Raw genomic sequence first — 12,746 nt, forward strand, 5'->3', positions numbered from 1 at the left:
TTTGTATTAAAGTAGCATTTATGCTCTTTTTCACATACAATGCTACCCCTCCTCCCATTCTTCCTATTCTATCCTTCCTAAATAAATTGTATCCTGGTATAACTATGTCCCAGTCATGATTCTCATTGCACCATGACTCTGTAATTGCCACAAAATCCTGGTTATCCCTTGTCATTATTGCAATTAGCTCTGGAATTTTGGCCCTCATTCCGAGTTGTTCGCTCGTTGCCGATTTTCGCTATATTGCGATTAGTCGCTTACTGCGCATGCGCAAGGTTCGCACAGTGCATGCGGTTAGTTATTTTACACAAAAGTTAGGTATTTTACTCACGGCATAACGAGGCTTTTTCATCGTTCTGGTGATCGTACTGTGATTGACAGGAAGTGGGTGTTTCTGGGCGGAAACTGGCCGTTTTCTGGGAGTGTGCGAAAAAACGCTGGCGTTTCTGGGAAAAACGCTGAAGTGTCTGAAGAAACGGGGGAGTGTCTGGGCGAACGCTGGGTGTGTTTGTGACGTCAAACCAGGAACGAAACTGACTGAACTGATCGCAATGGCTGAGTAAGTCTGGAGCTACTCAGAAACTGCTAAGAAATTTATATTCGCAATTCTGCTAATCTTTCGTTCGCACTGCACTACTAGGGACATATGTGTATCTGGAACTATTGGGGGCATGTGTGTATCTGGCACTATTGGGGCATATGTGTATCTGGCACTACTGGAGGCATATGTGTATCTGGCACTACTGGAGTCATATGTGTATCTTGCACTGCACTTTTGGGAGCATATGTGTATCTGGCACTGCACTACTGGGGGCATATGTGTATATGGCACTATTGGGGGCATATGTGTATCTGTCACTCTACTGGGTCATTATGTGTATCTGGTACTCTACTGGGGGAATATGTGTATCTGGCACTGTGGGGGCATATGTGTATCTGGCACTACTGGGGGCATATGTGTATCTGGCACTATTGGGGGCATATGTGTATCTGGCACTATTGGAGGCATATGTGTATCTGGCACTGCACTGTTGGGAGCATATGTGTATCTGACACTGCACTACTGGCTATAGGAACATGAGAGGATAATGTAGCGGCCCTGGGGATCCGACACAGTATCATGGACAACTATGGCTTCTGTTTTGGCTTCTGTTTATGCTCCCAATGTGCAGCAGAGTTCCCTTTTCACTGCCTTTTTTGATAGCCTTTCCCGGATTCCTACTGGTATGACTATCATTGGTGGAGACTGTAATGCTACTATGGACCCCCTTATGGACAGGTCCCATCCTGGTGCTACTCCGGTTACTCCCAACAACCTAGCTAAACGTCTACAATCTCAATTGTCACTCTATAATCTATACGACGGTAGCGTATCCGACAACTGGAGTCAGAGCTTGTCGCTCTGACCCATCTCCATCAACGCCGCCCCCAAGAAGAAAACATACTCCAAACTTTTGGCAGTTAAGGGCCAATTGTCCCAAATCCAAAATCCAAATCCTAACCAAAAAGGCAGTCAAGGCGCTCTTGTGGAGGTTCTATGAGAAGTCTGATAAGGCTGACACTTTGCTTGCCCAGAAGCTGCGAGCGAAGTGCACTTAAAACCAGATTGTCTCTCTACGATGCGCTGACGGTTCCACTACGTTTGACCCGACGCGTATGGCCTCCCAATTTCGGGACTATTATACATCTTTGTATAATCTTCCGCCTGCTTCTGACCCTGATTTCAACCACGTCATCGGACTTCAACACTATCTTTCCTCTTGTAGTCTCCCTAAGCTCTCCGAGTCTGACGTGTCGAAGCTTAATGCCCCTATCTCTATAGAGGAAATCTCGGCGGCCATTAAACAACTACGCCGTTCTGCAGCCCCTGGCCCCGATGGCTTTACCGCCTTGTACTATAAAAAATTTACGACCCCTTTGCTCCCCATGATTCAATCTCTATTTAATTCAATCCTAGAAGGGGGCTCCTTTGATGAGGCCACCACCAGAGCTAACATTATTCTCATTCCCAAACCAGATAGGGATCCCTTAGAGATGAAGAACTACAGACCTATCTCACTCCTAACTGTTGACCTAAAGCTCTTTGCTAAAATCCTGGCTAACAGACTTGCTTCCTTCTAACCCTCCCTTATTCATCCCGACCAAGTCGGCTTTGTCCCGTGTAGACAGGCTGCGGACAACACCAGGCGCCTCATTGATCTTATTCACCTGACGCAGGACAAGTCTCTTCCGACCCTGGTGGTGGCCCTTGATGCAGAAAAGGCCTTCGATAGGGTGGCCTGGCCATTTTTGCAACAGACGCTTATCAATATGGGCTTGCATGGGGCCTTTTACAGAGGCGTCATTTCGCTTTATCATAATCCCTCAGCCTCCATCTTAGTCAACGGCTTATCTTCTGATCCCCTTCCTATAAGAAATGGAACCCGACAGGGTTGTCCCCTTTCCCCCCTGCTCTTTGCCCTCATTATGGAGCCGCTGGCAGCTAGAATTAGATTGAATCGTAATATATCGGGTATTGTAGTGGGTAATCAGAATCATAAAATAGCACTGTATGCCGATGACGTTATTCTTACCCTTACGGATCCACATGTCTCCCTCCCAAACCTGTTGGAGGAAATCTCCACATACAGCCGTTTTTCGAACTATAACATTAATTCAGATAAGACCGAAATCTTGGCCTTGCACATTGCGGACCCGGACCTCCGACTTCTTCAGGCTTCCTTCCCGTGTACCTGGCAAACTGATAAACTCAAATACCTGGGTATCTATTTAACTACATTTTATTCTGGCCTCTACGCTGCCAACTTTTCCAGATTATTCTCTTTTCTTAAACACTATATGACCACGTGGAATAAATATATCCTGTCCTGGTTTGGGCGAATGACTGCTGTTAAGATGACCCTACTACCGCGTCTGCTGTACCTGTGGCAAACTCTTCCCATCCATATCCCTACTAAAATTCTTAAAAATCTTCAAGCTGATATTACTAATTTTATCTGGGTGGGGAGAAAACCCAGGGTGAAGATGCGTATTCTCCAAAAGCACCGCCTGGCGGGAGGTCTGGGAGTTCCTGATCTCCTTAAATATTATAGAGCTACTCACTTAACTGCATGTGTCCTTTGGCACGCTATTCCTGGCCATAGAGTCTGGACGCATATGGAAGCAGCCTCACTTCAAAAGTACTCTTCTTATAGCTTATTATGGTGTCATCTGAAAACCCGCCCACCTGCTTCCTCTTTATTGCCCACTGTACAATTTACTTTGTCCATTTGGGACCTTTGTTCGCGGCTCTATCAGTTGCGTTCCTTCCACCCCCTCCTCACCCCTCTATGGAATAACCCTAGCTTCCCGCCGGGTGAAAACCATTCAGCGTTTGATTCTTGGACTAACTACAACGTACTATTCCTATTGGACGTTGCTCCCCTTCATTCGTTCCCATCGTTTGCTGATTTACAATCCCGCTTCTCCCTCCCACACTCAGCTTTTATCAGTTCTTAGATACGGCACTTTTTTTCCTCTCTCCCCAAACCATCCTCCTTGGGAGGTAAATGGAGCTTTGAATCTTTGTGCTACACTGGCCGATCAACCAAGGGATTGCTTTCAGCCATATATCAAATTTTGCTTGCTCATAATTTGCCCCAAAAGGAACCGCATGAGATGGCCTGGGAAAGGGAGGTGGGTGAGACTCTGACGACCGAGGACTGGTCCGTTATCAAAACGGAAATCTCCACGAGCTCCATTTCAGTTCGAATTAAAGAAAATTCTTACAAATTATACTATCGTTGGCACTTGGTACCTGCGCATCTTCATTCAATCTACCCCTCCTGCTCAGATAGGTGTTGGCGCCTATGTGGTCAACGTAGTAACCTGCTGCACATATGGTGGAGTTGTCCACGGATTAAAGGTTATTAGACTAAAATTCATAAATTAATCTTTGACATTCTGGGGCTATCAGTTCCGACATCACCTCTCTACAATTTGCTCTCCCGTCCGCTACCTCCCCCCCCTCCAACAACAGAAATTAGTTAAGCATATTTTGAATACAGCTAAATGCCAAATTGCAGCTAACTGGAAATCCATGTCACCCCCTACTGTTCCTGCCACTATAAACGCTATCTGGCAAACTTATAGGCTAGAACGTATCACAGCAGTGCTTCACAACACCCCTGTCCACTTTACTGCAACTTGTACTCCCTAGATGACATTCTTTGGTGCTGAACCACCGTTAGCTGCCATATAATACACTATGGCTTATGTTTCTGCTTATGAGTTCTGTTACTCCGTGCTCATGTTCAATCCATATCAACCTGATGCATGGCTTCGGCTCGGGGGACCGCCCGGCTATTCCTCCCCCCCCCTTTTTTTTTTAACTCTCACTCCCTTTTCTTTTCTTCTTCTTTCTGCTATCTTCTATTTCTCTTTTCTCTTGTATTCCATGTTGTTGTTTCAATGAGAGGTATTCCCTTGCCCTTCGCTGGCTTTCCAATGTGCCTTCTTCCACCCTGTCGTGGTTTCATATACTCAGGCATGCCTCCTTGATTGATCTGTTTCACTACCTCTACCATTTTTGTGCTGATACACTGTTATTGTTTCATTGTAACCGAGCGCAATGTGTGCTCTTTTTGTTGAATGTATCTTCTGCTTTCCACATGCGTTGTTAAACGATAAAAATGAATAAAACATTTTCTTAAAAAAAAAGTGATAAGTGCAAGCTGATAACGCACCAGCCAATCAGCTATCAGCTTACACTTATCACTGCTTTATCACTTCTTTATGCCTTCTCCAGGCTTAATACATCTGCCCCAATGTCCCCAGTATAGTGACAGATACACATAATGTTCCAGTATAGTGCCACAATACACATAATGACCCCAGTAGTGCAGTGCCAGATACACATATGCCCCCAATAGTGCCAGATACACATATGCTCCCAACAGTGCCGTGTCAGATACACATATGCTCCCAACAGTGCAGTGCCAGATGCACATATGCTCCTAATAGTGCAGTGCCAGATACACATATGCCTCCAATAGTGCCAGATACACATATGCCTTCAATAGTGCCAGATACACATATGCCTCCAATAGTGCCAGATTCACATATGCCCCCAATAGTGCCAGATACACATATGCTCCCAATAGTGCCAGATATACATATGCCCCCAGTAGTGCAGTGCCAGATACACATATGCCCCCACAGTGCCAGATACACATATTCCCCCAGTAGAGTACCAGATACACATAATGACCCAGTAGAGTGCCAGATACACATATGCCCCCAATAGTGCCATATACACATATGCCCCCAATAGTGCCATATACACATATGCCCCCAGTAGTGCAGTGCCAGATACACATATGCTCCCAAAAGTGTAGTGCAAGATACACATATGACTCCAGTAGTGCCAGATACACATATGCCCCCAGTAGTGCCAGATACACATATGCCCCAATAGTGCCAGATACACACATGCCCCCAATAGTTCCAGATACACATATGTCCCTAGTAGTGCAGTGCCAGATACACGTACTGTATGTCCCCAATAGTACAATGCCAGATACACATATGCCCCCAGTAGTGCCAGATACACATATGTCCCAATAGTGCCAAATACACATATGTCCCTAATAGTGCCAGATACACATATGTCCACAGTAGTGCAGTGCCAGATACACGTATGTCCCTAGTAGTGCAGTGCCAGATACACATAAGCCCCCCCACAGTGCCAGATACACATATGCCCCCAGTGCCAGATACACATATGCACCCGCAGTGCCAGATACACATATGCACCCACAGTGTCAGATTCACATATGCCCCCAGTGCCAGATACACATATGCCCCCAGTAGAGTGCCAGATACACATATGTCCCCAGGAGTGCAGTGCCAGATATATGTATGTCCCTAGTAGTGCAGTGCCAGATACATGTATGTCCCTAGTAGTGCAGTGCCAGATACACACCAGCCCCCACAGTGCCAGATACATGTATGCCCTCACAGTGCCAGATACATGTATGCACCCACAGTGCAGGATACATGTATGCACACACAGTGCCAGATACACATATGCCCCCAGTAGTGCAGTGTCAGATACACATATGCTCCCAACAGTGCAGTGCCAGATACACATATGCCTCCAATAGTGCCAGATACACATATGCCCCCAATAGTGCCAGATACACATATGCCCCCAGTAGTGCCAGATATACATATGCCCCCAGTAGTGCCAGATACACATATGCCCCCAGTAGTGCAGTGTCAGATACACATATGCTCCCAACAGTGCAGTGCCAGATACACATATGCCTCCAATAGTGCCAGATACACATATGCCCCCAATAGTGCCAGATACACATATGCCCCCAGTAGTCCCAGATACACATATGCCCCCACAGTGCCAGATACACATATTCCCCCAGTAGAGTACCAGATACACATAATGACCCAGTAGAGTGACAGATACACATATGCCCCCAATAGTGCCATATACACATATGCCCCCAGTAGTGCAGTGCCAGATACACATATGCTCCCAAAAGTGCAGTGCAAGATACACATATGACTCCAGTAGTGCCAGATACACATATGCCTCCAGTAGTGCCAGATACACATATGCCCCAATAGTGCCAGATACACACATGCCCCCAATAGTTCCAGATACACATATGTCCCTAGTAGTGCAGTGCCAGATACACGTACAGTATGTCCCCAATAGCACAATGCCAGATACACATATGCCCCCAGTAGTGCCAGATACACATATGCCCCAATAGTGCCAGATACACATATGACCCTAATAGTGCCAGATACACATATGTCCACAGTAGTGCAGTGCCAGATACACGTTTGTCCCTAGTAGTGCAGTGCCAGATACACATAAGCCCCCCCACAGTGCCAGATACACATATGCCCCCAGTGCCAGATACACATATGCACCCGCAGTGCCAGATACACATATGCACCCACAGTGTCAGATTCACATATGCCCCCAGTGCCAGATACACATATGCCCCCAGTAGAGTGCCAGATACACATATGTCCCCAGGAGTGCAGTGTCAGATATATGTATGTCCATAGTAGTGCAGTGCCAGATACATGTATGTCCCTAGTAGTGCAGTGCCAGATACACACCAGCCCCCACAGTGCCAGATACATGTATGCCCTCACAGGGCCAGATACACATATGCCCCCAGTAGAGTGCCAGATACACATATGTCCCCAGGAGTGCAGTGCCAGATATATGTATGTCCCTAGTAGTGCAGTACCAGATACATGTATGTCCCTAGTAGTGCAGTGCCAGATACACACCAGCCCCCACAGTGCCAGATACATGTATGCCCTCACAGTGCCAGATACATGTATGCCCTCACAGTGCCAGATACATGTATGCACCCACAGTGCAGGATACATGTATGCACACACAGTGCCAGATACACATATGCCCCCAGTAGTGCAGTGTCAGATACACATATGCTCCCAACAGTGCAGTGCCAGATACACATATGCCTCCAATAGTGCCAGATACACATATGCCCCCAATAGTGCCAGATACACATATGCCCCCAGTAGTGCCAGATACACATATGCCCCAATAGTGCCAGATACACACATGCCCCCAATAGTGCCAGATACAAATATGCCCCCAGTAGTGCAGTGTCAGATACACGTATTCCCCCAGTAGTGCAATGCCAGATACACATATGCCCCCAGTAGTGCCAGGTACACATATGTCCCTAATAGTGCCAGATACACATATGTCTGCAGTAGTGCAGTGCCAGATACACGTATGTCCCCAGTAGTGCAGTGCCAGATACACATATGTCCCCAGTAGTGCAGTGCCAGATACAGATATGTCCCCAGTAGTGCAGTGCCAGATAAACATAAGCCCCCCACAGTGCCAGACATATGTCCCCAGTAGTGCAGTGCCAGATAAACATAAGCCCCCCCACAGTGCCAGACACACACAAATGCCCCCAGTGCCAGATACACATATGCACCGACAGTGCCAGATACACATATGCACCCACAGTGCCAGATTCACATATGCCCCCAGTGCCAGATACACATATGCCCCCTGTAGAGTGCCAGATACACATATGTCCCCAGGAGTGCAGTGCCAGATAAATGTATGTCCCTAGTAGTGCAGTGCCAGATACATGTATGTCCCTAGTAGTGCAGTGCCAGATACACACATGCCCCCACAGTGCCAGATACATATATGCCCTCACAGTGCCCGATACACGTATGCACCCACAGTGCCAGATACACATATGCACCCACAGTGCCAGATACACATATGCCCCCAGTAGTGCAGTGTCAGATACACATATGCTCCCAACAGTGCAGTGCCAGATACAAATATGCCTCCAATAGTGCCAGATACGCATATGCCCCCAATAGTGCCAGATACACATATGCCCCAGTAGTGCCAGATACATATATGCCCCAATAGTGCCAGATACACACATGCCCCCAATAGTGCCAGATACAAATATGCCCCCAGTAGTGCAGTGCCAGATACACGTATGCCCCCAGTAGTGCAATGCCAGATACACATATGCCCCCAGTAGTGCCAGATACACATATGCCCCAATAGTGCCAGATACACATATGTCCATAATAGTGCCAGATACACATATGTCCGCAGTAGTGCAGTGCCAGATACACATATGTCCCCAGTAGTGCAGTCCCAGATACACATATGTCCCCAGTAGTGCAGTGCCAGATACACATATGTCCCCAGTAGTGCAGTGCCAGATAAACATAAGCCCCCCACAGTGACAGATACACATATGCCCCCAGTGCCAGATACACATATGCCCCCAATGCCAGACACACAAATGCCCCCAGTGCCAGATACACATATGCACCCACAGTGCCAGATACACATATGCACCCACAGTGCCAGATTCACATATGCCCCCAGTAGAGTACCAGATACACATATGCCCCCAGTAGCGTGCCAGATACACATATGTCCCCAGTAGTGCAGTGCCAGATAAACATAAGCCCCCCCACAGTGCCAGATACATATATGCCCCCAGTGCCAGATACACATATGCCCCCAGTGCAAGACACACAAATGCCCCCAGTGCCAGATACACATATGCACCCACAGTGCCAGATACACATATGCACCCACAGTGCCAGATTCACATATGTCCCCAGTAGAGTACCAGATACACATATGCCCGAGTAGCGTGCCAGGTACACGTATATGTCCCTAGTAGTGCAGTGCCAGACACACGTATTTCCCTAGTAGTGCAGTGCCAGATACACGTATGTCCCTAGTAGTGCAGTGCCAGATACATGTATGCCCCCACAGTGCAAGATACACATATGCACCCACAGTGCCAGATACACATATGCACCCACAGTGCCAGATACACATATGCCCCAGTAGTGCTGCTGACTTTGATGTGCCGCGGCCACAGATCTCTCCGGCGGCCGCAGCGATGAGTGCTAACCCTTGGTGCATGTGCTGAGGGAGAGGGGATGTGAGGAGCCTCTGCAGCCGGGAAAACCATCCCAGGCTGCAGCGCACAGTGCCGACCACTGGGGATCGGGAGCTCCTGTCCTGGCTCACAAGACAGTAGCGGATGGGGGGGGAGGAGAAAACCACTGCTGCTGTGTCTGTACTGCACACAGGGGGACCGTGCAAGCTGGCTCCCAGTGCAGCAGGGATGGGGTGTGCGCAGTGTGCTGACTGCTGAGGTCTGGGAGCTTTGCTCCCGACACATTAGCACTACATGCAGGAAGAGAGCCACGGCAGCAGGGACAATCATCCCGAGCTGCAGTGCTACACATGGGAGCAGAGCTGTCGCTGGGGGACCGGAATAGCCGGCTCCCAGTGTGGCTGTTGAGGCTGTGTTAGGGAACCCGTCCACATCACCCCTGGCTCACTCACCACAATGTCAATGTGTAGGGTCCACCATCCATGGTTCTCCCGTCTCCGGCGCCGGGCATCTTCTCAACTATAGCGCCGGTCCATGAATCAATCAAAGCTTGTGGCCCGGCAGCCAATCAGGAGCCGCCACTGCCGGTCCGCGAGCTCTGATTGGCTGATGGCCGGCACCACATTAGAAATGCCCGGCCTCCCTTAAAATTCCTGCGCCCCTCGCGGCCTCTCCGGTCGAAGTGCCTGGAGCCGGCCCTGATTGCTGCAGTCAGTGTGCCTGAGCCCCGGGTAAGACTGCCCCCTCAGTGTATACATGCAACTACCTCCTCCATATGCCTGCACTGCAGGCGGGCTGCTTAGCTGTCTGTGTCCCAGAGATAAAGAGGACGCTTACTGGCTTCCATCTCGCAGCCCGAGGAGATCACACTACAGAGGAGTGGGCCGGGGAGCAGAGCGGTGCTAAGTCCTTCACTCCATTGGTCTGCGTGACACTGCCCTCTCTTGGTTGTCGTCCTACCTTTCTAACCGTTCATTCTCTGTCTCCTCTCATGACTCCACCTCCCCCTCACTTCCACTAACTGTAGGGGTACCCCAAGGTTCTGTCCTTGGTCCTCTTCTCTTCTCTCTCTATACGTCCTCACTAGGTAAGCTCATTAGTTCTTTTGGTTTCCAATATCATCTTTATGCTGATGACACTCAAATCTATCTTTCCTCTCCAGACCTCTCCCCTACTCTCCTCACTCGTATCTCCAACTGTCTCTCTGCTATCTCTTCCTGGATGTCCCAGCGCTTTCTTAAAGTTAACATGTCTAAGACCGAGCTGATCATCTTCCCTCCCTCCCGCATAACCTCACCTCCTACAATCTCATTATCTATTGATGGCACTACTATCTCCTCTACCCCCCAAGTGCACTGTCTTGGAGTAATCCTTGACTTCTCCCTCTTCTTCAAACCTCACATTCAGCACCTCTCACAAACCTGCCGTTTTCATCTAAAAAATATTTCCAGGATCAGACCCTTTCTGACCCAGGATGCTACTAAGACTCTTATCCACTCACTGGTCATCTCCAGACTGGACTACTGTAATCTCCTCCTGACTGGCATTCCTGACAAATACCTCTCTCCACTCCAATCTATCCTCAATGCTGCTGCCCGGCTCATTTTCCTCACCAAACGCACTACGTCCACCTCTCCTCTCTTACTAGACCTTCACTGGCTCCCCTTCCCTTTCAGAATCCATTTCAAGCTTCTCACACTTGCTTACAAAGCCCTCACCCACTCCTCTCCCATCTACATCTCTGATCTTATCTCGCTTTACACTCCCACCCGTCCTCTTCGCTCTGCTAATGCTCGCCGACTCTCCTGCCTACGGATTACTTCCTCCCACTCCTACCTCCAAGATTTTTCACGCGCTGCACCACTTCTCTGGAATTCCCTACCTCTCCCCCTTAGACTCTCCACCTCTCTACAAAACTTCACACGGGCTCTCAAGACCCACTTCTTCACCAAACCCAGCCAAATCTCATCCTAAACCTCTGTTCCACGCTCTCTATGTACCCCATCCGTCTCACCCCTGTCTGTCTACCCCTCCCCGTTAGAATGTAAGCTCTCACGAGCAGGGCCCTCTTCCCTCATGTGCTTACCCTTTTCTTACTTTAATAATCTTCAACTGCACCAAATCCAGCAGTCTTCTGCCACCTGATACTTATTCCAGTGTCATCTGCTGATGTAGCTATGTTTATTTACCCTGTACTTGTCCTATATTGTCGTCAACTGTAAGTTGCTGTTTTCTTGTTTGATTATTTGTTTATGTACTCTGTAATTGGGCGCTGCGGAACCCTTGTGGCGCCATATAAATAAAGGATAATAATAATAATAAGTGGTCACTGTAATCAAGCAAATTATGGTGATAGACGGAGTTATTGCTATGGGGCATACACACGGAGAGATGTGTGCTTCATTTCTAAGCAATCTAGTCAGATTGCTTAGAATTTAAGAACACATCGCTACGTGTGTGTGCCCCTTTACACGTACTTATTGTGCAGTGATTTAACTTATATTGCCTATGCTTGCTCCTGCTCCAGGCTTATCCCAGCAGTCGCTCACTAATTTTTTTATAATGATAGCCACGATAAGTGTGAGGGGAAATGGGGAGATCAGCCTGTACCACAAAAAGTGGATTAAACTAGAGAAGTTTATTAGTGGCAAAGAAATAAATTACTTGGGGTTTTTTAAAGGTGTCAAATGACACTGAAAAAAATAATAAAAAGCAAGTGTTTTTTCAGCAAATTCGATCTAGATAAGTGTGGGGCGCATGAAAATGCCGGTAATGCCAGTAACTCCCACATCATATCATTATTGGGCAAGGACTGTGATTACATTGGGCCAATTCCCGGGCCAGTACGCACATGCAGTTTTGAAGCCGAATAAGGTCCCAAGTCTCAATGTTTTCACCTTAAATTGGGATTTTCCCAAACGTTTTACTAGCTCAGATACTGCGAGAAAAAAAATGTGGTACATGCTAAGGAGCGTTAGCGCAGCTTAATTTGCACGGTAACTGAATGGCACAAAATGTGTGCATGGCTGCATTAAGTTGCATTCAGCTGCGTTGCCACCTGTGAATGAGATGCGGGTAACTGAATTCCCCCTTAAATAAGTAACTTTAACACAAAAATATGGCAACATATTATAATGCTTGAAATCATCAACTATGATAAGTTCATACAGTACTGTAGATTATTGTTGTTTAGAATGTGTGGTATATGCAAATCTTACAATGTATGCAAAGTTTACATAACTGCAGTACCTGGTAAAAGTTTTCACAGCCATCTAAATTTGTAATATTCCT

The sequence above is a fragment of the Pseudophryne corroboree genome, chromosome 2 (genome assembly GCF_028390025.1).
Source record: "Pseudophryne corroboree isolate aPseCor3 chromosome 2, aPseCor3.hap2, whole genome shotgun sequence".
NCBI lineage: Eukaryota > Metazoa > Chordata > Amphibia > Anura > Myobatrachidae > Pseudophryne > Pseudophryne corroboree.